Below are 27,533 nucleotides of genomic sequence, written 5' to 3'. Positions count from 1 at the left end.
CCCCGTTCGAAGCCATCATCCCCTCTCACCTGGCTATTGCACTAGCTTCCTAATTCGTCACCCAGCTTCCACCTTTCCCTTCTCACAGACGATTCTCCATGCAGCAGCCAGAGTGACCCTTTTGTGCCTCTCTGATCTCATCGCCCAATGCTCTCGCCTTCTCTCTCTTGGCTGCAGCTAGACTGGCCTTACTGTCCCTCACACAGGGGAGCCATGGCCACCTTAGGGCATTTGCAGAGGGAGCTCCTTCTGCCTAGAGCACATCTCCCCAGGACAGTCACATGGACCACTCCTCATCTCCTTCAAGTGCTTTGCTCAACATTTAAAACTCTAAGCCACACTCTCTTCCACATATTCTCCAGATCCCCTTTACCGTGCTATATTTTTAAAGCACTCTTTCATTTTTTACCTACTGTGTAATTTCTTATTATATTTATCGTCTAGTGTTGGCTTCTCCCCACGGGAATGTAAGCTCTTTGAGGGCAGGAGTTTTGACCAGTCTTGTTCACTGATGCGTTCCAAACACTCAGAACAGTGCTCTGCCCCTAGAAGATGCTCAGGTTAAATCTGTGTGAGTGAACAGACTAGCTGTCTCTAGAGTGGTGAGGATGTCTGTCTTTCTGAGTTTGGAAATGAAGCATGTCCTGCGGTACGCCAAAAGCCTGCAGGAAAGACAACATCTTCTTGCTTAAAGATACGAAGTGGGAGTTAAACTATTTCTGCCTAATATAAGGAAAGCACCTTTTAAGCAATAGCCTCAAAGAGTTGATTGCTTTTCCCTTGGTAATTCTTATAGCACCACACGTTATCAGGTTCTGTTCCCCTTTTTAAAGATGAGGGTTAGGTGCTCCATGTGATATATCTCATAACAAAACAAGGTTTTCGTGTGTGTTGGAAGGGAAGAGAGAATGCCTTTCTCTGAGGGTTGAGCTGCAAGACTATATGATATGGCATATTTAATGACAGCGCATAGAGAGAACATTGTTACAACAATTCACAAAAATCCCATAAAAGTGAAGGACTGAATTAGTGAAAACCTAAGAAATCTCTGAAACAGAGTTCCCAGGGGTTGAAAGGTTGTTTTCCTTCACAATTTTTAAAGAATGTGGAAAATGGAATAATTCGATAAGATTTAGTTGTGCTTTGAATGAATGCTCTAGAATATTATCCCCAATGATAAATATCCAAAGAGAGATGGTGATATTTCAGATAGTAAATTGATAGAATAAATCCATAAGATTACATAGTTATAATTCTATTCATTGTTTTCATGGTCGTATGTTACTATTAGATTAATTATTTCAAAGTTTATCACATTTTGCTAAATCCTCTATTTGTTATCAATATTCTAAGTCAACTTTAGCAACCAATTAAGGTTCGATCTTGAGCTTCTATAAAATATTCTATGCCAGAGCACTTTGATATTCCTATGTAGCAAATTTCTATTTTCCACTGCAAGTTGGCTCATTGAAATGGTGTATGCTCAAGGATGGCACCGCTTTGGGGACTCCCAACAGGTGCTTTGATTTCTACTTTATCCAACATATTCCCATTCCCTATCCGTGCCCAGATTTCCCAGCTCTCAGGCTTGACTCACATCAGGAAAAACTACATGTACTTTGTTTAATATTCACTGAATTGGAAATGATTTATCTTTTATTAGTCTCATTACTTTTTGTTACTGTCCATGGTTCAGCCAAACGTGAGAAAGGAATAATTTGAAAAGTCAACAAAATCTATACAGACATCCACTTTGCAATTTCAACAGCATCTTCTAGAGCAATACTGATCCCTGGAAAAGAAATGCTGTAAAAGTGTTCAGCTGCCTTTTACAAATGTGAGTTCATGGACACATCCAGAAAAATAAAAACATGTGATGCATTAAAAACCACATTTCTGGGGCCGGCCCCACGGCCGAGTGGTTAAGTTCTGGCGCTCTACTTCGGCGGCCCAGGGTTTCGCTGGTTCGGATCCTGGGCACGGACACGGCACTGCTCATCAGGTCATGCTCAGGTGGCGTCCCACATAGCACAACCAGAGGCACTCACAACCAGAATACACAACTGTGTACTGGGGAGCTTTGGGGAGAAGAAGAGAAAAAATAAAGAAGACTGACAACAGGTGTTAGCTCATGTGCCAATCTTTAAAAAAACAAACAAATCACATTTCTCTCTTCTTTGTTGCACACGGATATTTTTGTCTGAAAACACTGACATCCTTAAATAAATTAGCCTTGTTGCCAATTTCAAAAATGTGAATGAGAGGATAAAGAGTAAAAGAAAAAATTATCAATTCCATCCTGAATAATTTGTTACCAGACTATTAAGGCAGAAAATATTTTAAATGATTGCTATTTCGGTTACATAATAAAAATTAACAGCTATAACTCCAACCACAAGATTTAACTTATACACACATACACACATTTTTGTTGGTCTATGGAGGAAATGTATCTTTTATGTTGAAATTATGTATTTCTTTGAAATGTAGTTCAAAGTGAGGAAGAAAACTTTAAACATTTTCTTTCACTTTTAACTCCTTACATGCCTTAAAGCAAACACTTGAACATATGTTAAAATACTTGAATTCATAGCTGCAATCAGTAAGGTCTTTATTCATTGAGAAATTTTGTTTCAATATCCCTCTGTTAGATCTTTCCTTGGGTGTTTATCTTGAAAATCCTTACTCAAGGCTCAAACAAGTTTTTCTCAAAGTCACATTCATCTATAAAATCATACCCCAATATTTAAATAGGAACAAACACAACACTTTCTCTATAATCCATGGAGAATTTATATATATCGCTCCAGCTAGCTATCTTTCCAAAGATATTTTCTCCAGGAGTCAAAGGCCATTACATAAATTCACTTGTATCTAGAGAGTAGATGTTTCTGGTCATGCCTGATATATCTGTTTTTAGAGGAATCATACCCATTTCTCTTTAATCTTCACTCTCAACTACTGACAAAAGGGGCTCTCATTCTAGGCATGGTGCAACTCCTCTTGTGAATTCTGCCCTGAGTAATTCAACTTCCTAATAATTTCACTAAGTTCCAAATCCAGAAGTCTTTTGGTCATTGACCCTTGGTTCTCAAAATTTTAGATTCTGCCCTCATAGCTTCCTGAATTTTTCTTTCATAGCTATTATTACAATTTTAATTATGTGGCTACTTGGGCAATTACCTTTCAATATCTGTCTCCCGTTACACTGTAAGCTCCATGAGGGGAGAAAGACTTGTCCTCAGGAACTGCCACGAAGGCCAGAACAGAGCACCAGGTAGACGCTCAACAAATGATTATTGATTAAATTACATAAAGATCAATGATGCCATAAATGTGAAAGGATCCTGAAGATTGGTATTCAGAATTTCATTCTTCATATCTTGCTAATCAGATAAAGTTATATTTAAATTACAGTAATAATTCAATGAGTGGGACCTTTATGCTGTCCCAGTGTACAATTCCATCCCTTGTTTTTACTGAACATTATAGCCTCGTACATTTAACACTTGGCTGTGCTTATATTTAAGAAAAATGGTCTACATATAAATCAGAAAGGAAGGAAATTAGGAGTTTACGAGTAAAACCAAATAGCGTTTTAAGTGACCACAGATGACGACTTTTAATGCCTTAAGCAACTTCATATTCATTGAATGAAATATTGTCCTAAGGATCTTTTTATATTGCTTCAGTCCTTTATTTCTTAAAGACTTCTTTCACTATCACATATGAATCATATGGAGTTTGTGGTTTAAAACTTTGCATTCTGACTATAGTTCAATTTTTCTAAACAAACCGTTTATCATTTAGCATTTCCCTGCAACCATCACATCAGTCATAATATTTGGCAATGAAACAGGTGGTTTGTGAACATTGTCATTACTCTGTCAGAAGGAGAATCTGAGGAAAAGGGTTCTTTGGGAGAAGTAATGGGACTGACCTTGGACCTCTGTTCCACATCTGGCAAAGTGAGCCACACCCTTTCCTTACGAATGAGTCTGGAAAAGTTGCCAGCTCTGCCTTTTATCTGGGAACACAGGGCTATTTATGCCTAAATACTGTGCACTGAATTTACCTCCATTGGCTGACCTCATCATCTTTCCTGGTCCTTTAGCTTGAAGAGAAAGCAAAGAGAATGCTTTTGCTATATGAAGGAGAATTTGGTAGATGGGAAGTCTACACAAAAGCCTGTTTATTTTGGTAAAATAACTCTCTGGCTTCCAGGGATGAGACTGGAAGGCAAAGAGAATGGATGAAAAGACTGGTCAGGACGCTACTGAGAAATCCTAGTTAAGAATGTTGCAGCAGCCTTGTAGTTAAGGCAAGGGGTGAAATGAAGATGTGTGTGCAGACAGAATCAATGAGTAGTGACTAAGTTGGTATGAAGAAAACTTTGAATGTTTGTTTAAGATTCTAATCCTGAGTAACTGGGTGACACAATTATTAAAAGATAACCCTGGGGAAGAAGAGCAGATTGGGAGCTGGAAGACGATTAATTTTAGAAGTATTGAATTTTAGGTACTCTGAAGACATTCATTGAGATGTTTACCTGTTACTTGGCCATGTGAGTCTGGAACTCGTGAGACAGATCAGGACAGAAGTAGATTTTAGGATTATCATAAAGGAGGAAACAGGTGAACTCAAGGGAGATTAGACAAGAGGGACAGAACCCGAGGGAGTAAGTTTAAGGTCAAGCAAAGAAGGAAGCACCTGTGTGCAGAATTCAAGAGTAATCAGAGAGGTTGAAGGAAAATCCTCCACTGTCATTGAAGGCAAAGAAAAAGAGATGCTAATGAAAATCAGAGAATCAACAGTGTATAATGCCAGTAATGTGGAAGTCTTTTCTCATATTTGTTTCCAAATATTTCTTCACATTAATTATGTAATACATATTTGGTTTTCAGCTTCAGTAGCAATGACACGAGGAAATTCGGTTACTCTTTCTGTTATTAGAACTTTACAATTTCTCTCAATGTGTTTATGATTTTCCTTTTAAATATTTTTATATACTTTCATGGCCTTTACCTAAAAACAGAAAATACCTTTTCTGTGAATTTTATGATTTAAAATGATGAACTTTAGGCTTGTGCTGGATTTTCAGACTACGTGTAAAATTACTTGTCATAAAAAAACAAAAAAAATCATTCAATATTATCCATCATTTGTCAAAACCCTTAAAAGATGGTGATGTCTTCCAGCTTTTCCATTTTAGCGATTGGAATGACTCTATGGATAAAACAGATAGAAAAAATCACAACAAAAATTCTCAAAAATAAGCATTGATTCCTGCCAAATGGTAATGAAGAATCGCTGAGATTTTCCCCTGTGATATCTAAGTGTTAAGTGTAAAAATTAAGGAATAGTTGTGTGTTTGTAAATGTTTTGAATACATTAAATTTCAAGAAATGTTAAGTTATAGAGTGAAACATTTATATTAAATATAGGCAGTCCTTTCTTTGCATAGTATCATGTTAACTGGAAATGTGTATATTGAACCATGCATTGCTTTCCATGGTCCTGTGGCAACTAAGAGGATTGCCTCTTTGTTATGAAATCACTTTCATACATTTATCGCACAGAGCATCTTAAAATAGAAATCCTTTCTTTCCAATCTATTATCCCAAACCAAGGTTAAAGAGGCAAAAAAATGTGCTTATTCACTGCTAGATTCAAACCCCATTACAAAATCTCATAAAGCTTAATCACAAATTACTTAATAGTTTAAAGAGCAAATATCACATTTAGTAGGTTCTAAGAGTTGTATGTAACAATGCCTCGTGGAATGATACACGCTGCAAAAATGATCCTGAATGCAGGTTTATAATAGGTATTTCTCTGCTAAAGAACTAAATAAGTTTTCTTTTCTAATTTACTGTTTATGGAAGTTTTGGGCCCTAGGCAAAAATAGAGAAATATAGGCCAAATAAGACATCACCTGTTGTATTGTTTACTCTGTAAATTATCAGAAAATCTGGGCTGCTTGAAGTAAAAAGTTAATATTGTCTCAATGTTAGCAGCTGAGAAATGTATCTGAAATTTGTTCTATATCTAGGATGTACCTTAAATTTAAAGCATGGGGGAGAGCGGGAAAAGACTTTTTGATGTCGATCTTTATTCAGGCATTCAAAAGATAAAAAAATAATATAACAAATATCCATGTACCCACCATTCATCTTAAAATATAAGACATTATGAATTCAATTAAAGCCTGTTGTTTACCTCTCTAATTGAAACATCCTCCCTACCTCCAGAGGTAATCAGTACCTGAGTTTCATATTTTTCAGTCCATATATTTCTGTGCATTTTTATGATATAAGTTTTTAATTGATGCTTTTTTAAAGGTTAAAACAATTCCTTCTATGTCCGGTTGAGAATTTTTATCTTGAAAGGTTGTTTTGGATTTTATCAAAATTTTCTGCATTGAGATTGGTCTATGGTCTGAGTGTAAATTTTAAACCTCAAGCTCCATGTTTCATATATGATGGTGAAAGGAGTCTGTAAGAAATAAACGACTGAAGCCATGTAAAAAGCTCCTTAGGACAATATTTCATCCTAGAAATATGAAATTGCTTAAGGCATTAAAAGTAGTCATCTGTGGTCACTTGAACTAGTAAACTCGTGAATTCCTTCCTTTCTGATTTATATGTAGGTCATTCTTCTTAAATTAATAAGCATGGTGAAGTGTTAAATGTACCAAGCCGTAACGTTCACTGAAAAATACAAAATCGTCTTCTGCCAAGTGTTATTACACATATGCTCTTATTTAGCCATTCAAAATATTGATTAGAAAAAGGATATATGTGAGTATATAAAATTATGATGTGGGCACAAATGATTTTTTCCCTTTTTTGGTGGGGAAGATTGGTCCTGAGTTAACATATGTTGCCAATCTTCCTCTTTTTGCTTGAAGAAGACTCCCTGAGCTAACATCTGTGCCAATTTTCCTTTATTTTGTATGTGGGAAGCTGCCACAGCATGGCTTGACAGCAGTGTGTAGGTCTGCGCCCAAGATCCGAACCTGCGAACCCTGGGCCAGCAAAGAAGAGTGTGTGAACTTAACCACTATCCACTGGGTTGGCCCCTACAAATGATTTTTTTGTTTAATTTCAATATGTGAAATAGATAAAATATTGTAAGGAGGATCAATATATCACTGCAATCAAGTTTTCTTACCTTAGAGTAAAAATTACCACTTTCTTTCCAGAAAAGTTTTTACACAAACTGTGGTTTTTAAGTGATGGATCTCACCATGTGAGAGAAAGCTGGAGCCAACTCTAAATGAATTTTGGAATAAGAAATGCATCCACTAATTTTTAAAGTAAAGTTGCTCAAACATAAACTAAAATGAAATATATTTTGTATTGAAGACTAGTAGTCATCTTAAAAAATTCTTTCCTTTACAAAAAACATCTTTCATTATTGTTCTACAAAAAAAATAGTTTAATTCCTGCTGAATTTGCCATTTCACACAGTTTTTCATTCTTTACTTGTTTTTTAAAAGCTTCTCATCAAAAACCAGGTTTCTGTGATATCAATATAAAGTTTAGAAACTTGTTTACATCTAATTTTGGTTCTGTTCTGCCTTGAATTTTGAAAATAATCATAGTTGATATAAGAAGAAAATTTCGATGATTTAATTTCATGTCAGAAATAGTAATAAACTATTGATTTTTTTTTTTTGAGGAAGATCAGCTCTGAGCTAACATCTGCTGCCAATCCTCCTCTTTTTGCTGAGGAAGACTGGCCCTGTGCTAACATCTGTGCCCATATTCCTCTACCTTATATGCGGGACACCTGCCACAGCATGGTTTGCCAAGTGGTGACACGTCCACATCCGGGATCTGAACTGGCAAACCCTGGGCCACCAAAGTAGAACATGCAAACTAATCACTGCACCAGTGGGCCAGCCCCTTAAACTATTGATTTTTATAGTAAACACTTTACAGTAAAATTGATTTTATATGTAAACGATTTACATTTCAAATTATAAAAACAATTTATGAGTAAAATAAATTTTTTATTTTATTTATTTATTCATTTTATTTATTTAATTTAAAATTTTACTTTAATTAAATAAGTTAAATAAAAATATAAAACAATTTATATTTTAAACTATAAAACAATTTTTATAGTAAACCATTTGATTTCTTATTTAAACTCCACCACTAAGAGGTCGTATTCTGTAAGCTATTTACTTCTCTGAAAAGTTAGCATTTTACTGCCCCATATAGTCAGGGACAATGACCATTTTCCACTTCAGAATGAGTCCTGGATCTCTTAGCTTGACATTTAATACTCTTTCTTGAATTAGCACAAAATTTCCTTGTTTATCTCCAACACTCAACCTACTGAATTCTTCAGTACAGGCTCATCTCATCTATTCAAAGATGTGCACACGAAGGTCAACCAGATGCCAGGCCATACCTTCCAAGACTTGGCTTGCTGGAACCACAAGAATGTGGTTTCTAATCTAACTGCACATTTAGATAGCCATATTTGTTTCTGGGTAGTTTTCCATTCTTAGCCATGGTCTTTAGCCTCACTATAATAACAATTTTTTAAAAAGTGAATACTTTCATAGTAAAAAAGATAAACATGGAATAGAAAATATTTTTGATCTGTAGATCAAAACTATATTTGCTAACTATATTTGGTTATATGTTGATTAAATCCACATAAATGTACCCACATATAACTTTTCCAACATTCTTGCGTGTTTTTAACATTAAGAATTTGTTCTAAAAGTTGAGCATTGCATAGTTTTAAAATATTTAATTGGTCAGTTCAAACAAACAGAAAACTTCTGAACACTACTTGGAGCTAAATTTGAAACCAACCAAATTTCTTAGGTTTGCAAAATTGAACGAGAGAAGTACCACTGAGCTGAATGCATGTCAAGAGCAAAGGCTCCACTAGAATTAAACCAATTTGAAGTTGTACTTGGACCAGGATGTGCAACGCGTCAAAGTAACCAAAATGCAATGTTCTAAAAACACATGCTGTACATGTGTTTTTCCGTTAAACTACATTCAATTTCTTTTTTCAAGCCCAAATTTATCTTTAGAACAAAAGATTGACGCTTCTATGCTATCCTTTCTGATATTGAATTGACCTTTCATAATATTCTATCAACTTTACATAGTAACATTATTGTATTTAAACTGTGGCAACTTACTAACCTGATTCTTTTTGCTGTCTTGTGTCTGTTTCCAGGAGCCTCATCATAACTTTCGGTTCCTGCTACCATTGGCACATTTGTGTCTCTCTCTGTAATCCTCAACCCTCTTTTGCTTGTTGTTCTCTCAGTGAAATATAGAAAGTCAAAACTTGTTATGATTCGAAAATATTTCCTCCATTGCTTGGACCAATCATTATCTCATTATCCTTTGGTTATTATTTCTAACCCATTTTATATCTTTGTATTTAATAACTGGGTGGAATGGTACATTTTGAAAGATCTTGACATGAAAGCGAGGGGCCGGCCCCGTGGCCGAGCGGTTAAGTTTGCGCGCTCCACTTTGGTGGCCCAGGGTTTCACTGGTTCAGATCCCAGGCGTGGACGTGGCACTGCTCATCAGGCCATGCTGAGGCGGCGTCCCACACGCCACAACTAGAAGGACCCACAACTAAAAATATACAACTATGTACCAGGGGGCTTTGGGGAGAAAAAGGAGAAATAAAATCTTTGAAAAAAAAAAAAAAGCCAATCTACCCTTTGCTATTTACTAGGGATATAAAACGGATGGCACAGCAGTTTATCTGGGTGTCAGTGTCCTCACCTGTACATGGGGGAAATAATATTTCCATGACCAACCCCATATTGATAGTAATGCCACGCTACATTAAAATAGATGACCAAAGAAACCAAAGTAGTTATTGAACATGAAATAGCTATGCATTTGGTGAAACAATAAAAATACAATCTATTATGTCTGATAATATTGAGTATTAAATAAAATTACAGGTGCAGTTATTTTGCAGGTAGAGTTTTAGTTTCTAGGAGAAAGTCTGGTTGAAGAGGGCAGTACTGAACATTCCTGATGCCTCACTCTCTGCACCAGCTGGCTTCCTCTTCTTATTTCTGCTGCTCCCATCTTTGTCCCCTTCTTCTCAGTTGCATCCACTCAATAGGAGCTGCCCAGTGCTTCATCTCTCTAATCATCTTGAACATTGGCCAGCAATAATACTAACATACGGACCGAATCGTGAGGATTTTCTCCTCAGTAAATGAATGCCAACCCAACACACCTTTCCAGGAGCACTCTCATCAGACTTAAGGTTTTGCTACACTGGATTTCTAGATATTCTCTGAGTAATGAGTTTTCTCTCCTCTGAGTCTTTATTCACAATCACTCTCTTCTATCTGAATGCCCTCTTATCTGACCCAGAGTCCCAATTCAAATACAGTTTTTCCCTCTGTGATAACATCTGTCATTTTCTAGTACTATAGACGCCTGACTCCCAACCCCAGCTCCATGCTTGATAGCGCTGTGGATCTCTACATTGCTCATCTTCTTCTGATGAGTGTTATTGTCTGGGTGTGTTGTCTGACTCTCCCACCAGACTGTTAGGCTGCATATGGCCCAGTTCTTTGCACATAGTAAATGGAAGGCTTGGTAACAGAATTCCATATTAATTTAATGGTTTTGATTGATCTTTTGTTGTTGTTGTTGAGGAAGATTGGCCCTGAGCTAATATCTGTGCCAATCTTCCTCTATTTTTTTTTTTTTGTATGTGGGATGCCACCACAGCATGGTTCAACGTGCAGTGTGTAGGTCCAAGACTGTGAACCCCAGGCCGCCGAAGTGGAGCACACGAACCCAATGACTATGCCACTGGCCAGTCCCAGATTGATTATATTTTAAATAATGCAAGATGTCCTTACATCTATTCAGGAAGAAACAACTGATTTCTACCTTTTAAGTCTGCATTTAAGACTTCTGAAGACCATTTCTAAGACTTTCAATCTCACACCAAAACAAACAATAAAAACCAGATTTATTCATATTTAATTGAATTTCTTTCAAAATGATGGAAAGGGGAGTATGCAAGGCCCCATGTGGCCTGTTATTCTGAAAAATTAAGAAAGGGTTATCTGTATATACTATATCAAGGTATTACCAGCTACAGACTGAAAATCCATAACCAAAAAGAAAATTTTCTTCAAGAGAAAAGATAAGTGGCTGATAAGGTTATTTCCCCAAATTAAAATAGATGCCCTGGTCTTGTTTTCTAATACCATTCTTCAATAAAAGGAATCAAGGCTCCTTGAATAAATGGCTGATTCTAGGCTTGGGACAGGAAATATATAAAATGATCCTGGAGCAGCTTGTAGTACCAGGAAAACGCCCCTCACAATGATGGGACTATGTCAAAGGGATGTGGGAGCCAAGTGAAAGAGCTACCAGTGGCCAAAGCTGGAACAACTTGAGGAACAAAATAAGTAAAGTAGTATGGGATTATAATCCAAAGCATAAAATAAATATCCATGCGTCCATACTGATATAAATAAATGATTGAATTAAATAAATTGGGGAGACTAGGCAAATCTCCTATGCAGAAGAATTCCAAATAATTTATGTAGATGCTCCACCAGAAGGAGAAGCGTAATGCCCTACTCCTTAAGCATGGGCTGCACAAAAGTACTTCCTTTTGAAGAATACAGTATGGAAAAGGGAGAAAGAAACTATACAGTGGAGAAACCTGCAGGTTCACCCTCAGCCAGGAGATCAAGGTCAACATCAGCAGTGACACCTCATGTTGATAGTATGTACCCTTGATATGACGTGATGAGAATGGCACTTCACCTCTGTGGTCTTCCTCCCCGAAACCCATAACCCCAGTCTGATTATGAAACAAACACCGGACAAATTCCAACAGAAAGACGTTCTACAAAATACCTGACCAGGACTCCTCAAAACTGCCAAGGCCCTCGGAAACAAGGAAAGGCTGAGAAATGTCAGAGCCAAGAGGAAACTAAGAAAATACGATGACTAAATGTAATACAGTATTCTGGATAGGATCCTGGAATGGAAGAAGGGCATTAGGCAACAACTAAGGAGATACTAATAAAGTATCACTTTAGTTAATAAAAAAATGTATCAATGTTGGTCCATCAATTGTAACAAAGTTACTATATTAATGTCAGATGTTAATAATAGGGGAAGTTTGGTGTGGGGTACATGGGAACTCTGGTCCCAGCTTCACAATTTTTCTGTAAATTTAAATTTGTTCTAAAATACAAAGTTTGGTTAAAAAAATGGATATTTTGTTTTGATCTGAAGGGTTGTCCTCATGTCCATTTTATTTTTATTCTGGTATGAACTGTCCAACAGTTATTAAACACAACACTACCTGTGACACATGCCAATGCTCTTCTAACTCAGGGGGCCATGGGCTAGCTTTGTAATTGTATGAATCTTGCAGCCCCCAGAGCTAGCTACCTTGGGAAGTTTTCCTTCCTCAATAACTCAAGAATGGGGAAATTTGCAGGGAAGAACTTGGTTTCTCCAGGAAAAAGAGAAGTGGAAATAACAGAAAAGAGGGATAATGTCATGAAAAAAGGAAAAATAAATAGTTGGACCAAGAGACTCAGGGAGGCCCTCAGCCCAAGCACTGAGGACGGAGGAGTTTCTTCTTCTCTTTTCCATTCTAACTCAAGGTCAAGTGAGCTGCATGTCTCCATGGTTACAGGAGGGATTTAGAGGGTCCCTAGGGTCTCCTACTCCATGATGCCCCAGGATACAGCCCAGGAATGAGAGTGGCATTAAGGAGACCTGACTTACCTTCTGACAGCAGTCTCTGCGTTTGAACCTACAAGAGCTGCTCACATCTTTTGGAGTCCGTCTTGGATAGGTGAGAGAAGGCTTTAAGATCCGTGGGGTGTTTTGGCATTGTCATTATTAAAGCATCTTTTAAATAGTACTTCTTATTTCAGAGAAAATTAAAATATCCAAAAACAAATAAAAATTTAGTCAGAGAATGATGACTTTCCTGGAAATGATTGTTTCATTTCCTCCAGGTAAATAGTCCTCTTTGATTTGTCAGGGGATGGACCCTGTTTCATGTCATCATGGTCTGATCTGACTAATACTAATTTTATTTTTTTAAGAAAGCAAATGCAATACATATCTAAATTTAGGCTATAAAAATATATCCTTGAGGAATGGATAAGCATTATGTGGACTCCATTTTTCTGATAGTAAGTTAAGCACAAGAGAAGATTTTTAAGTGACTGATTTTTGCATTCTTAAGTGACTAATGAGGTCATTCTTGAAAGAAGATCCTTTTATGATTTAAAGAAACATTTGCATATGCACAAACTTGGTGTTATTTTCAACCTGGTATTTTTACTCTTTCTCTTTCCCTGTTTTATTATGGATGATGATTGTTTTCAAAATATTGAACTCTTTATACCTTGATGTTTTCAGTGAGAATCTCCTTGTGGGATGGTCTGAATTGTTTTCTCTAGCATCTCCATTTGAGCATCTTCCTGTTTCTGCCCTACTGTGTCAGTTTTGGGATATCAAAAGCAGATATGCTGAGGGGCCAGCCTGGTGCCAGAGCGGTTAAGTTCGCGCACTCCATTTCGGTGGCCTGGGGTTCACCAGTTCAGATCCTGGGCACAGACCTATGCACCACTCCTCAAGCCATGCTGTGGCAGGCGTCTCACATATAAAATAGAGGAACACAGGCACAGATGTTCATTCAGGGCCAAACTTCCTCAGCAAAAAGAGGAGGATTGGCAACAGATGTTAGCTTAGGGCTAATTTTCCTCAAAAAAAACAAATCAAATATGCTGATAAGTGCTACACTATGAAGAGTGAAGTCAGTATTAAAACGCAGTGCCTACATATAAGACCCCAAGTTTTGTTATTGTTAACTTTTCAAATGCTTTACTCAGTACGGGATCAATTACAGTCATTCTGCCAGTCACCTCTTAAAAAGCAAATTGTTTCTTTAATAAAAAGCCTATTTTGTTAAATAAAAACACGGTTATAAAATTTTCAAAATGAAATTTGATGGCAATTTAATTTTATAATGAATACCTATCTATAAATCTCACTAAATTTAGTCTGACTAAATTTTTAGCAAGGTCACAAATTCATTCTCACGAAAATTCTCCGAATGAGTTCAGAAACCTTCCCACGAATAAAGTGACACATTAAACCTTAGTTTCCTGGGTGGCTTAGCATCTATAATGGCCATAGAACCATGAAGATCTTTCTGAGATTGGTTCATGCAAGTTCATCTACAACTATGTGGGTCTCCCAATTGGTCCTATTTTCCTTGGAGATTGTTTACCATTTCTGGAATCCTAACGATCTGAGTGTAATTCTTGATGTCTTTAATGAGAAAAATAATACCAGAAAAAATCCAGTGTTCAGCCAACACAAATTTACTTGATCAACAAAAGAAAGGAATGTTTTCAGATCCTGGGCTTGATTATTTTTATTTTAGATATGACATATTTGCTGAACAAAGTTTATAAATTTCTTCCTCTCAATCTGCCCTACCCCTCCTCGACACATACACACACACTACTTGACAACCCGGCCCCATTTGACTGTTAACATACATATCAGCTCTAGGTCACCAAGCTTTTCTGAAGGAAACTGACTCTGCTGAGTACTTCTTTATTCTCAGTGTACACTACATTACAAGTAAGAGTCCTGAACTTCCAATGCTTACAATGTTCCCTAGGAGTGTATCAGCTGAGCAGGGAAAAAAAAATATCTCGAAGTTTATTATTTTTCCACCAATATATTTGACACCACCTTTGGAGAGCAAACAAAAGACATACTGTCAAGCGGACAGACCTGGACAAAATGTTACTGTTTGTTCCTCAAGAGCACAGAGGTATATTTAAGCAAAGAAAGACATTCCATGGCTCTCCTGGGACTTCCTTCCTTCGGCTGAATTATACCAACATGTTCACACCACTGTGGTTCAGACGGCGTTGGAATTTCAAATGCAGACTTGTATTTGCCAGTGCTTAAATACCACAGCTATAAAAATTCATATTAGGGGTGAACCTGGCTTTAAATATCATAGGACAAATGGGAGTTGATTGCAAAAAAAGTGTGTACACATGAAATTACAGTGGAAGATATGAAAATAAGGGATGTCCTTGTTTGACAGATTCTATACTTACACAATAAAGCCCCAAAGTCGCCAGAAGTCACCTGTCTTTGGATCATGTTTCAAGGCCAGGCTCACTGACATTCATGAATCTTTTGGCAAAACATGGGCCAAGTTTCGAGCAAGGCTGGGTAGAATACTTCTTTCATGTGGAACCTGTGTGAAACTTCGTGGCTCTGGCTAGGTTTCACCTTGAGTTTCACATTCAAACAAACCAAAGTTTCAGAGGAAAGTTAAAGGGTGAAGAGAAACAAAGAAACGAAAAAAACAACAAAACAAGAATAAATGGCTTGCCCAAGAATGGAATGGCCGTCTGTCATCTTCCAAACCCATTTCATCCCGGGCCCATTGGATTCCCCAATGAACTTGAATCATCTTTAACAAGACATTTGAACTCAGCAATGCCAAATCCAAGTCTCCTAGTACGAAGCGGGAGAATATTCTAGACCCCCAAAGGCAGGCAAGTACATGCTCGAAATAACTGGAGGATTTAAAACTTTGACTATACACGCATCACAGAAATGTGATAAGTAATATGCTCTTTATAATGCAGACTTAAGGGGGAAGAGTATCAATTAAATGTCCCTAGCTTTCAGAAATAAAAAATTAGACTGAACGTCTCTAGGTTTTCCTGCTCTTAATCCAAATTCTAGAGATCATATGGCCTCTGCGTCTAATCTGGAGACACCTCTCCCACAGTACTCTCCAGGGCTCTACCCTCCTGAAAACTTGTCCCACGGCCACTTGCTTCCTTCCTTCTTAACAAGGTGCAGAGTACAGGGAACAGACTGTGTCAGCTCTGAGGAGCCACAGTCTTTGCGACTTAAACCGTCTCCCGAGAGAATTAGGCTCATTCTACTCCTAGCCTTCAAGAGAACATGGAGGGGCTGTTTGTCTGGATTAATCAAACTCAGTATCCGGCTGGGGACTCTGAAAATCCCGTCTTGCTTGGGGTAGAGAAGAAAAGGGTAACAAATAAATGTAACATACACGTGCGTTTTCTCCAAAAGAAAGAGAGCATTGAAAGGTTGACTCAATGGCTAGAAAGTGCTACACTTTGCCTATTTTAGGAAATACATTTTTTTCATTCCTTAGCCCTCATTCAGCAGAAGTTTCACTGGCATAACAGACTTTTGGCTACAGAGCGTTTTGCTTGTCCTTTTAAACATTTTTCTTCTCTTTCTTTTTCTAATTTTTTCTTCTTTTCCTTTTCTTTTTTTTTTCGTTACACAGACGATCACTGTGTGTTTAAAAGGCATGTTTTCTTTTGATGTGTGGTCTGTGATACGAATAAACTTCTTTGGAAACAAGAATCTTTAAATTCCAAGGATTTCAGTGTCCGTGTTAAAAAAGCAACAGTTAGGCCCCAAGGCACATGGTAATTTTGAGGCTGCAGGGTACAAGGGAGGGGTTGCACAGACTCGTTCTGTGCGCTGTCATTTGCTGCTTGCTTTTAGACATCTGCTTGGAGGGGAGTAGAGCATAGTCATAAAGTCCACAAGGGTGAGAGAAACTTGCCATAAAACAGTCTTTCCCTTTCAGTTGGGGGTCCCTGTACTAGTAAAACCCAAGACACATCAGTAAGGAAAACCAAAATCCAATAGATTACTTAAAGGAAGTGATATAAAAGCATTAAACCAAAAAGAAGACTTTTACTGAGCATAGTAAATACCCACAATCAAAGTAAATGCTGTGTTTGAAGTTCAAGTCCACAGATCAAAGTACTGTGTAAGATGTCAAGCACGAGCATGAGGAAAGGGAGAGGAGAAGCCCAGAAAATGATCCGAAATATTATATTGTCACATTAGAGAAACCTGCTGGCAGAGACGTTCAGCTAGGTGAGGAATTCACAAAACCGAGTCACCGAATTGTGCTGGGAACATACCAAAAGCAAAACGAACCACAACTTGTTCTAATTCCACACTAGCAATGAACAAAAGAGGGATGAAAGAAGAAAATAAAATAGAGCTATCTCCTTGTCCTTAAAACTAATATATTTTCTTTACTCAGGTGGTTGCATCTTTTTCCTTTTTTTTTTCTAAATGCCCTTAGAAAGTTAAAAATAAGTAAGCAGTCTAAACAACACAATTATGATGTCTGAAAGGCCCGCTCCTTGCTCTGGCAATCAGGCTTAATTAGAGTTCTGATGCCGCTCGGTCCCAGGCAAGTCTGTACTGCGGGTCAACAGAGAGCTTTAAGCAAAAGTTTAAATTACAGCCACGAAAATGCACAGATGCTCCTGCTGTATTCTGGAACACTGCATTTACCTGGAAATCATCCGCAGCCCCCACTTACTTTCACTAGACATAAGTTATTTTAAAAAACGTTAGTCACAAACATATCACAAGCCAATAAAATAATTCCAGAATAAAAATCTTACCTACAGGCAGCTGGGTTCAACAGTTGCTCTGAAGAGAGGAAGTAGGAGTCACTGGCCTTTTACATCAAGAGATTGTTTATTTAGCCGTTTTTTAAAAGGTCTTGAACTCCAGAGGTTTAAGATTAAGTCCAATCCAAGTGTCTGAAGGAAAAAAAGGCAGGAGAGAAGGCAAATAAGAGGGGGAAAGACTCGCAGCTGCTGGGTGGTGCTACCGTTCCGCCAGCATTTGAGCTATTTTCAGCATTAACAGCAGCCGGAGTAGTCTGCGAAGGATGAAAAAGCTGTGCCTGAAACACCACACCCCCCGGGCTGGGGGGGGGCGGGGGGGGGGCACAAACCAGGAAACCCACAACAACTTGGTTCACTGTGCAAATATTCATTTAAATTTGGAGGAAAACTGCCAGCACTTTTGAAAACAAAACAAAACAAAACTTGATTGGAATCTTAAAGAAACATAGTACCCTGCCATAATCCTCAACTTTTCCAAATGATTTACCTGAATCTCTGAAAATAAGATGTCCTGTGTATGCCTTATTGACAGGGAAGACTTTTCTTCTGTTATTTACCTGCTCCCTTATGTGAGTCTTAAGAAATCTTTTAGACCTCTCTGGGAGGCATATCTGTTGTCAGCCTATCCTTCTCAAGACTGAAGACAAATGGTTTATTTCTAGCAGGCACCCAAATTTCCAGTTTCATCAACTATGCTATTTTTGAAAGCTACTGGGTTAAGCTGTTGACATTTCTTATCTGTTGGCAGAGACTGGGGACCATTCAGTGACATGATGCAGACAGACGTGGATTCCCTGCTTCCCCTCCAAAGGCCCAGGAAGAAATAATTCAGATTGGCTCCCCAACAATGACCAGCAAACTTTGAGCTTTCACTCTGTTCCTAGAATTATAAAAATAAGATCTAAAAGTTGTATTCATTCATTCATTCATTCAGCAAATATTTCTGTGGCAGGTGCTTCTGAGCCTGCAATACGCCGCACTCTGAGAATACAACAGTGAGCAAAATAAACAGCTTCCTTGCCTCGAAAGGTTTACACCACACAAATGCAGCAAGAGTAAAGAAGAAAGAGAATTTTCACAAACTTTTACAGCTTCTTCTTCACATGATGAAGTCTATTCAAACCATAGCAACCAGACATGGAGATCTTTCGACTATGACTGAGGAGGATACTATGCGTCACCAGACCAGCTCCTGGCTTCCATTGCTTCATCATGCCTTTTACAACGCCCCTAAGAAGGAAAATGAGTTATTTCCTATCAAGGAATCAGAAGTATTTTTGTCAAAGCCTTTATTCTCTGTAGATGAAATCCCCAAATTCTTTCAACTCCCTACTCCCCATAACAAAGAGAATGCTTCAGGAGTCAGAAGGCACTTCTGAGAGGTAAAGGAGGTGAAAGAAGATTCTCTGATCTTAGTCCAGTATAAAACTCCCTTGGTATCTTTTATAGTTAATATGACAAAGGTTGGTTGCTAGAGGCTCAGATCAAATCAAACTCTTTCTTTGCAATTAAAGAAAGCCACTGAAACTGATTGTAGGAAATACTGAGGATTATGCATGATGTGAAAATAAAAAAGGTTACATGACTGCTATTTCAAGGCCTATAGTAAAATGTGAAATCTTTCGGTGCAATACACTTATATTAAAACTATGCTGATATTTAAATTAAAAAAATGAACTACAACTTAAGTTTGAAATATTTCATCAAAATTTAAAAATGAGATTAACCTTATTTAAAAGAGCATGCAGCAGGGTCTAAAAAAAATCTCTGTAGAAAAATGCATTTTTCTCTTCACTTATTTTAAATGGTCATATTTTAATATGTCTCAAATACCTGTCTGTTTAAAACAGAGTATTTACTTGGTTAAAATGATAAATGGTAATTCTGGCAAAAAACTGAGAGACTAGCCTCAGAGAGAAATTTTTTAAATGTTTTTACTTGTTCCCCCCTTATAGTAGTTTATAATGACAAGGAAAATACATTTAAAAATTGGCCTTCCGTGAGAAACTATGGAAGTTAAAGAAATAAAGATTAACTGACTACTAAGTTAACCATTATTTTTAAATGCCAAACTGCCTTCTTTCCACATTAATACTGAGAAAAACCCAATTTAACTATTTATTAGAGTCATTTTATGTCCAAATCTGCACTTGAACGAACAGGTGGTGCCTTGCTGGATGCTTCCATTTCGGATGAAGGCTGTCCTGCCACGTGACTCACCATGCTGTTCCCCATGGATCCCTCGACTCTCCGGACAGCCTGTCAATAAGCACCTTTCCACAAATTTGATGTCACAGAGGAGCGCAAGTTGGACTTTAGGCACATTTTACCAGCTTAGAGGATCGTGAATTTGGACTTCTCTACTTACTCAACTACTATGACTTTGATAAGCTATTGATGTCTTAGCAATTGTACTAATGTTAATGATTTTATTTATATTCTTTCTCTCTTTTCTGTTTTTACAAATAGATTGATTTAAAATAATTGGAAAAAACTTAGAGTGGGCTTCTTATATTGGCAAAACATTAAATAGAGCTTTGGCATAACCCATCCTTTATATAAAATAGGGATGGCAATAGTACCAATCCACAGAGTTGTGATAAGGCTTATATAAATAATGCGCATAAAATGCTTAACAAAGTAATGCCTGATACATAGCAAGCATTCAGTAAAGGTTGATGATGTTATCACCACTCTCAGTCTGGAGCTTGGCTGTCCAATATGGTGGATACAGTTGGCTATTGAGCACTTAACATACGGTTGGTCAGAACTGAGATGTCATATAAATGCAAAATGCACACTGGACTTTGAATACTTAGCATGACAAAAAGAATGTAAACTATCACCTTAATTTTTTTATGCTGATATATGTTGAAATGATAATATTTCAGACATATTGGGTTAAATAAGATACTTTGTTAAAATTAATTTTACCTGTTTCTTTTTACTTTTTAAGATGTGATAACTAGAAAATTTTAAATGACATAGGTGGCTTGCAGTCTATTTATGTTGGGCAGTGCCATCTAGGCCAATGGTTCTCAAACTAGGGAGCAGCAGAGTCACCTGGAAGGCTTGTCAAAACACAGATTGCTGGGTTCCACCTCCAGTTTCTGATTTAGTAGGTCTTGAGAGAGGCCTGAAATTTTGCATCTCTAACAAGTCTGCAGGTGATTCGGGACCACACTTTGAGGACCACTGGTCTTGAACCTTGCTGCCTAAATAGTGGTCCATGGACCAATATCAAAGTCATCACTTGGGATCTTGTTAGAAATGCAAACTCTCAGGCCTACCCTTACCTACTGAACCAGCAAGTACATTTTAACAACATCCCTGAAATTTCAGAGAAACTGGTAGAGAGTAGTGTCTCTCATCCCTGGGTACATATGACACTTACCTGGAAAATTTTTTTAAATACCCGTACCCTGCACCCAACTCTACAGAGTTTGCTTTATTTAATCTGGATGAAACCCAAGCATCTGCATATCTAAAAATCTCCACAGGTGATTCTAATGTAAAAGCAAGCACTGAGAGTTTGATCGGCTGTGGGGCCCATCAGATGAGATGCAGAGGGGCCAGGATCCAGAAACCAGACACGTTCCTCCCAGTGAGGAGCAGACACTTGGGGATTGTCAGGTGCTGAGAGGACAAGACCTGAACAGATGTTGGAAACCACACAGCAAAGGGGTTGGGTGAGTGTTACAGCCAGCAAGAGGACTCTGGCCTGAGGCATTCCGTGCTTTTGCAGGTCTGACAGAGGTCCCCAGCTGTGTGAGGTTTGGAGTTCAAGGGAACACTGAATAAGGCAGAGCACAGCCTTGGTCTTGGAGGAACTAGAACACTAGGCAAACATCTGGGCAGAGATCCAGGCTCCGAAAAATAAGATAAAGACCTAGTTACAAGAACCCTGGTGCAAGTCACGAGTGGGACCAGCCGCCATGTTAACTGAGGTTCTTAAACTCTCCGTAAGAACAGGATTGGTTTCGGAGGCTGGAGTGGGAATAATCTTTCAGAGATGAAGACGGGAAAAAAATGGATGGAAGTGTTGAAAGTTGGTTTACTTGTACATTTCCTTCTCTCCCTCCATAGCACACATAAAAATTGAGACTGTTCTCAGCTAAGTATTGGTTGAACTAAAACAATGTATGCGAAGGCAGAGTTGACACAGACCAAACCATCATACAGGGTGTTTATAACTCAGGAGAGGAGCTTCTTAACTCACACAGCTCTCCAATTGTTAGAACCCACAAGAAAGATCGGTATTTTGGAGTAGACAGGCCTTCTTCAGAGCACCTCTGTCCCATCCTTAAATAAGTGAGCACACTATTTTCAACGATCTCACCAGTTTGCCGAATGACTCCTCATTTTTTCAAGTGGCACCAGATAATTGTGTGTTCCAGAGGGCTTCATAAAAATAAAATCTCCACTATAAGAGAGAATGTGGGCTCACATTGGTAATATTTAAAATTCCCAATTCTGTACGCAGAGGCCACTTGAGGCTTCACTTCTCACTTGATAGGTTGGTTGTTTCAGGAAACTTTAAAAAATACGCAATGCTTAAGCGTCTGGAGGCAGTGTGTCTGGGTTTGAATCCTGGTCCTGCCACTTTTGTGTAACGTTGGGCCAGTTACTTCACCTTCCTGTGCCTCAGTTTCCTCTTCTATAATAAGACCTATCTTATTGAGTTGTTGTGAGGATTAAAATAGCTGCTATTTGAAAGGAATGTAGAAAACCCTGGCACTCTGTAAATGCTATTGTTGGTTAAATAACTAAAATGTACTAAAATAACTGTGCAAGTTTCCTTATATGGCCAAATTTAGTCATTTTTTTCAGATACCATGATGATTTCCAGGGACGTTTATGTGTGTGGTTTCGTGAATACATGCATTTTGAGGGCCTCTTTGGGAGTTGTTTAAATTTTTTTCCCAAGAGAACTCGGAATTCCCAATTGATTCCTCATCACTTCCTACTGTTTGAGAGGATCCCGGTAGGAAGGAAGTGAATGAAGTTTTCCCATGGATGTTGTTTTCTAGGTGACATTTTTTCCCCTGAAGTCCTTTGAAAAGTGAGTTGTACTATAAATGTCTGAAGGCTTCCCTGGCCCATGTCAGTTTAGTAGCTTTGTCTAATATTCCAGGAGAACAATGTGTCATTCTCCCAGTCAAATACTTTAGTGCTTGGGGGGGAGGCAGCGAGACTGTCTGAAACACTGGCATGAGTTTCAAAGGTGGATTGAAAAGGCAGTCAGATTCTCATAGTATAGAGACTATAGAAAGCAGATCCTGCTGATTAAAGGAAGGGGTGGACCCCTGAAGTCAGGCATGTTGGATGAAAAAGGAAGGTTAGATTAAGTCTCATAACATCTTTTATGCCTGTCTGCTTCAACCGCATGAAACAAAGTAAAGCATACGCAACAAAAATGATGACGCTTGGGAGCATCATGCACTTACTTAGTGTCAGCCAGGCCATTGACAGGAGGCTCAGGACACTGAGTGTTGACCAGCGAATAAACGCACTGAGTGGAGAAACTCAAGCCCAAGAGCTGACCAATTAGGCAAGCCCTCTACACTTGTGCCCTGAGATGGAGGCAGAGTGCTTGGGCTATAAACCCCTTCCCAACTCTAACATCTCTGCTTTTGCTTGGGTTTGTATGAATTGCATTTGGCAAACCCCACTCCCCATAATCTACATCTAAATGTGTAGTTATTCGAAAGTCGTCAAACCACATGCCCAATTATTTCTACTACCTGGTTACTGATATGAAGCAAATGTATTTTAGGAGGTGATTTGCCATCATATGTGCCGTTACACAATCTAGGACTAGAGTTTACCAGATAAGGGGAAAATCTTAATGAACGGTTGAAGAACTATTATCAAATGCAAGAGATTATATAGAAATAACTTCTTAAAACCTTTGTTAAAGCTCACTTTTCTAGTGAAAACTTGACTGTTTTTAAATGTACTGTCTGAATCCCATATGTATTTAAGAAGTGTCTCTGCTGTTTTATATAACCATGACTTAGCTTTTCTTGATATTTATATTCCATTGGAATTGAGCATATGCAACAGTTGCTAAATATGGTATAAAAATCTTTAAGATAAGCCTTCTTAAAGTGGCCTATTTAAAGCTCAATCTGGTATCTTCTCACGTCTCCACCCACCCCTCCCTTCCCTCCTTCCAGCTCCATTTCTTCCAGCTTCTCTGGTCTTCTTTCAGTTCCTGGAATGGGCCACATTCAGGGCCTTTGTGGGCGCTGTTCCCTCTCGCTGTAACGCCTTCCCTGCTCAGCAGGTAATGCCAGGCCTCCTCCAGCCCTCAGCTGAAGTGTCCTTTCCACAGGAAGGGCTTCCCTGATTCAAATTTTTTGTTCTTCACTCTTAAAGAATCACATTCCTCATTCCCTTGAATGTCAAACTCAGTTGCATTTATTTGAATGATCAATTAATGTATTTCTCCTCCATTAGTCTAGAAGCTCCCATTTCCCTTCTCTTGCTTTCCCCACCCATGTACTACATTTGTGCCTGACACCAAGTAACTGCTCCATATGTACTTGTTGAATAAATAAGGAATTAAATAATTCCACAGAAGGCGTAGTAAGCAACACACGATGCCATTTTTGTAATATATTTATCAGAACTTATGAAATAAAAAGTATCTTATGCAGTAAAAAGCAAAAAATGATGTATTCTAATTAAGCAGCCATTTCCAACCAAGAAAATTCTCTGAAACTACTGCCTTGTAGTTACATAGTCAGTTTAACAGCTGTCATCAGAGGCAGATGCTACAAGTCGTCCCCTCAGGATATAGTTATTCTGTTATCTTAATAATTTGTTTTTTAAATGGGTTTGAAATAAATCAAGTTACCTGCACTCATATAGTATATTTCTGGATCTTTTTCAGAATCACGTAACACTCTATTAGGGTGTATTAATCACTCAGTTGAGGTCCCTGATAAAAATTTCTTCTGACTAGGGTTATTCAGAGAATTACATATTTGTCTGTATTGCGAGACAGTTATGCCACCTGGCTCTCTACAGGCCACATCTGATAGTTTATACCATAGTTTATGAGCAGACAGACAGACAGGCTTGAGTGTCACACCAATAACGCTACTTGGTCAGGCCATCGTCACTCCTGTGGCATGAAACCCTTTCTTGTGTCCATATTGTGCATTAGTTATAAACACACAACGAATTACTAGTCACTGACAAGTAGCTGGGAGATTTGCAACCTTGTTCTCTGGCAAAGGGGCATGTGATCGCAACAGGAGAGGAAAGGAGAGCTTTACGGGGCCTGGGCTACAGAGCAGGAGGCCGAGGCCGGGGGCCCGTCTTTGCCATGTTGTCTTGGAAGAGGCTGTGTAATGTTCTCTGCTACCATGGGCAGAGGGATGCTTGTAATAGCTAAGAATGTCTGAAGGTGTCCTAGTTTGTACATGCTTTTTATAAATTTATAAATTTGTAAAACACTTTGAAATCACCAAGGCACAGCATGAAAAATATCTTTTCTGAGGCATTCAAAAGATGAATTAATTAACCCAGGCATCTATGGCACATTTCCATCATTACTGTGACCACAAAAATTAATCTTGCGAGGATAGTCACACACATAAATAATACCCAGAATGTTGGAAAAATGTCCTTGAAACTTACAGAGATGAAGGATGAGTAAAGAACAATAAGGAAGTGCTGAGCAGCATTCACGAGTTAGAAGGGACTATAGATTCATTATAGGGAGCGCATAACAAAAACTTCTTCCTAAATGTATGCAGGTTGGAAACGGGACCCTTCAGAGATTGCACATAGTAATATTTTCTGTGTTAGCTGCCCTCTAGTCCAGACCTTCCTGTCTCTTTGTGCGACCTACTGGTGTGGGTTACAGATATTGCTACAACATTGATCCCTTCAGTTGTCAGGTAGCCAGGTGAGGCCTGAGGCGGCTGGAGCTCCCAGACCAGCCACCTCCAGGCATCAGCAAGCTCACTGGTTCATTTCAGTGTGCCTACAAATATTCTCACTTTTATGTATGCCAGATATAGAAAAGCTTGGGAAAGAATACTCTTACCAGCAAGGTCAACCTACTAACAACAGCAACAATAGTCCTATTCAGAATAGGAAATACAAGAAATAAGAAGGTATGGGAGAGGCAGGTTATAAATGTCAAGAAATGAGTAATGATATCTCAATTTTACAAAAAAAGGGGAAAAATCTTAGTTTAGACTCTCAGACTGAGGCAGAACTGGACTGGTCTCCAGCGGAAGGCATGAGAGAGTTGATCGTGCCTGTAGTGATAGACATTTTGTGTTCACACAGTGGGATGGAGAATGGACCTCTGAATCAAAGGAAACGCTCACATTTTTACCTTCTAGAAAATGCCTTCCTTTTCTCTGCAAGAATTTCTTTAAGGATCATTTTTGACTGAAGTTTCTCTCGAATACATTTTATTTTACAATCAAGTCACTATTTCTAAACTCATTACTTTTTTTCTTCTTTTTTTGGTGAGGAAGATTGGCCCTAAGAAAACACCTGTTGCCAATCTTCTTCTTTTTGTTTGAGGAAGATTGTCCCTCAGTTAACATCTGTGCCAGTCTTCCCTGATTTTGTATGCAGGACGCCACCACAGCAAGGCTTGATGAGCAGTGTGTACATCTGCGCCCAGGATCCAAACCCACAAACCCTGGGCTACTGAAGCAGAGCCTACTAACCGCTATGCCACTGGGCTAGCCCCATACTCCTTACTCTTTAAAATAAGTTATATATCACAGTTGTGGCACGTGCTGCATTCTACCTATTGAGGACCCAATTTTGCTTTCTTCCTTACTACAGAATCCTGATAATATACCTAGTTAAAAACTTACCTTTCCAGATTCCTTGCAGTTATTTCTGGCCAATAAGCCCTAGGCAGGACACCTTGTCGAATGCTTCGCATACACAAGAACAGAGAACCTCCTGAGAAGAAGGCTTCTTCACACTTTGCCCTTTAACCTTGCACTGCTCCTCTTAGCTAATGGAAATGCAGATGCCATTCTGGAAGGCACATGCTAAGGGTAGAATGACGAAGTTGAACCCACCCAGGGCTTCTTGTGGTTTGAAGCAAACCAACCTCTCACCTGGTTAAATGGCCTCATTGAGGTAATCTGTTCCTGGAAGCTGGAAACATACCTGACACAATTATCTAAAGACAACTTCGTTACAGAGGCTGGCTGAAAGACAGTGGTAGACTCTTAGCCCTGCCATTGAGATATCAAGTAAAAAATAGTTTCAGAAGTTTTGAAAGAACTTCTACACATCAACGAGCAGCCTTCACAGCAGTTGTGACATCCAGTTTCAGGCCCATTATCATCTCCTCGTGGAATGAAAATCGCCACAAAAAACAGAGGCAAAATGTTTGAAGCTCTAGGAGCTGCCTCATTTCCATATTTTTGACTCTAAATACAGTAAAGTAGTTGGTTTTTTCCCTAAAACTAACATGTAGTGATGAGTGATATCAACAGAAATAAGAACATAGTAATAATCTACAGGAAATACAAGGCAGGAACTCACTGTTTATCCTGTTCTTGGTGTACACTGCCAGAGCATTGTTCAGAAAACTTTGAACAGGGTCACTTCGATGTAGCTTACTGAGCTTTTAAAACCTAAATTAGATGATGGAATTTGTCCTTGTGACAGAAAAAATAAGTTTGAAAGATATTCAAGGCTAGTAATATATTGACTTTGAATGTTAAATAACCTTTAAGATTTCTACTTAGGATTTCTTAAAATGGTGAATGCTCTCAGTCATAATGGAGGTGAAGGTATGTTGGATGAGAAGCCAATAATTCTCCAGTTTTCAATAAAACTAAAGATACAATGTGGAAGTTATTTTATGCTTTCTTGTCTCACGGTTTCTGATGAAGTACCATAAATTGAAGAAATGAACATAAATTGTCATACATTCCATTTTATAACAGGCAGTCATGAATAAATATTTTGTTTTTCTGTCCATATTTGCCAAGAGCATAATGAT

The 27,533-nt window shown here is 38.3% G+C and overlaps 1 protein-coding gene across 10 annotated transcripts in view; it reads right to left on the bottom strand.

The window, feature by feature from the left end:
* The window catches only part of SORBS2 (sorbin and SH3 domain containing 2), a 207,377-nt gene that overhangs the window by 155,430 nt on the left and 24,414 nt on the right, over positions 1-27,533 (bottom strand). For 7 of the 10 annotated variants that reach the window (XM_070499873.1, XM_070499882.1, XM_014855789.3 and 4 more), the window contains one exon: positions 17,522-17,662. The gene's annotated coding sequence lies outside the window, so the exon portion shown is untranslated. Of the gene's footprint in view, positions 1-17,521; positions 17,787-27,533 lie in introns of those variants that run through there. The other 3 variants (XM_070499878.1, XM_070499880.1, XM_070499881.1) reach the window with 3 other exon arrangements.

The sequence above is a fragment of the Equus asinus genome, chromosome 27 (assembly GCF_041296235.1).
Source record: "Equus asinus isolate D_3611 breed Donkey chromosome 27, EquAss-T2T_v2, whole genome shotgun sequence".
Classification (NCBI taxonomy): Eukaryota; Metazoa; Chordata; class Mammalia; order Perissodactyla; family Equidae; genus Equus; species Equus asinus.
The sequence above is the reverse complement of the archived record's forward strand: the minus strand, read 5'-3'. Positions and strand labels throughout refer to the sequence as shown.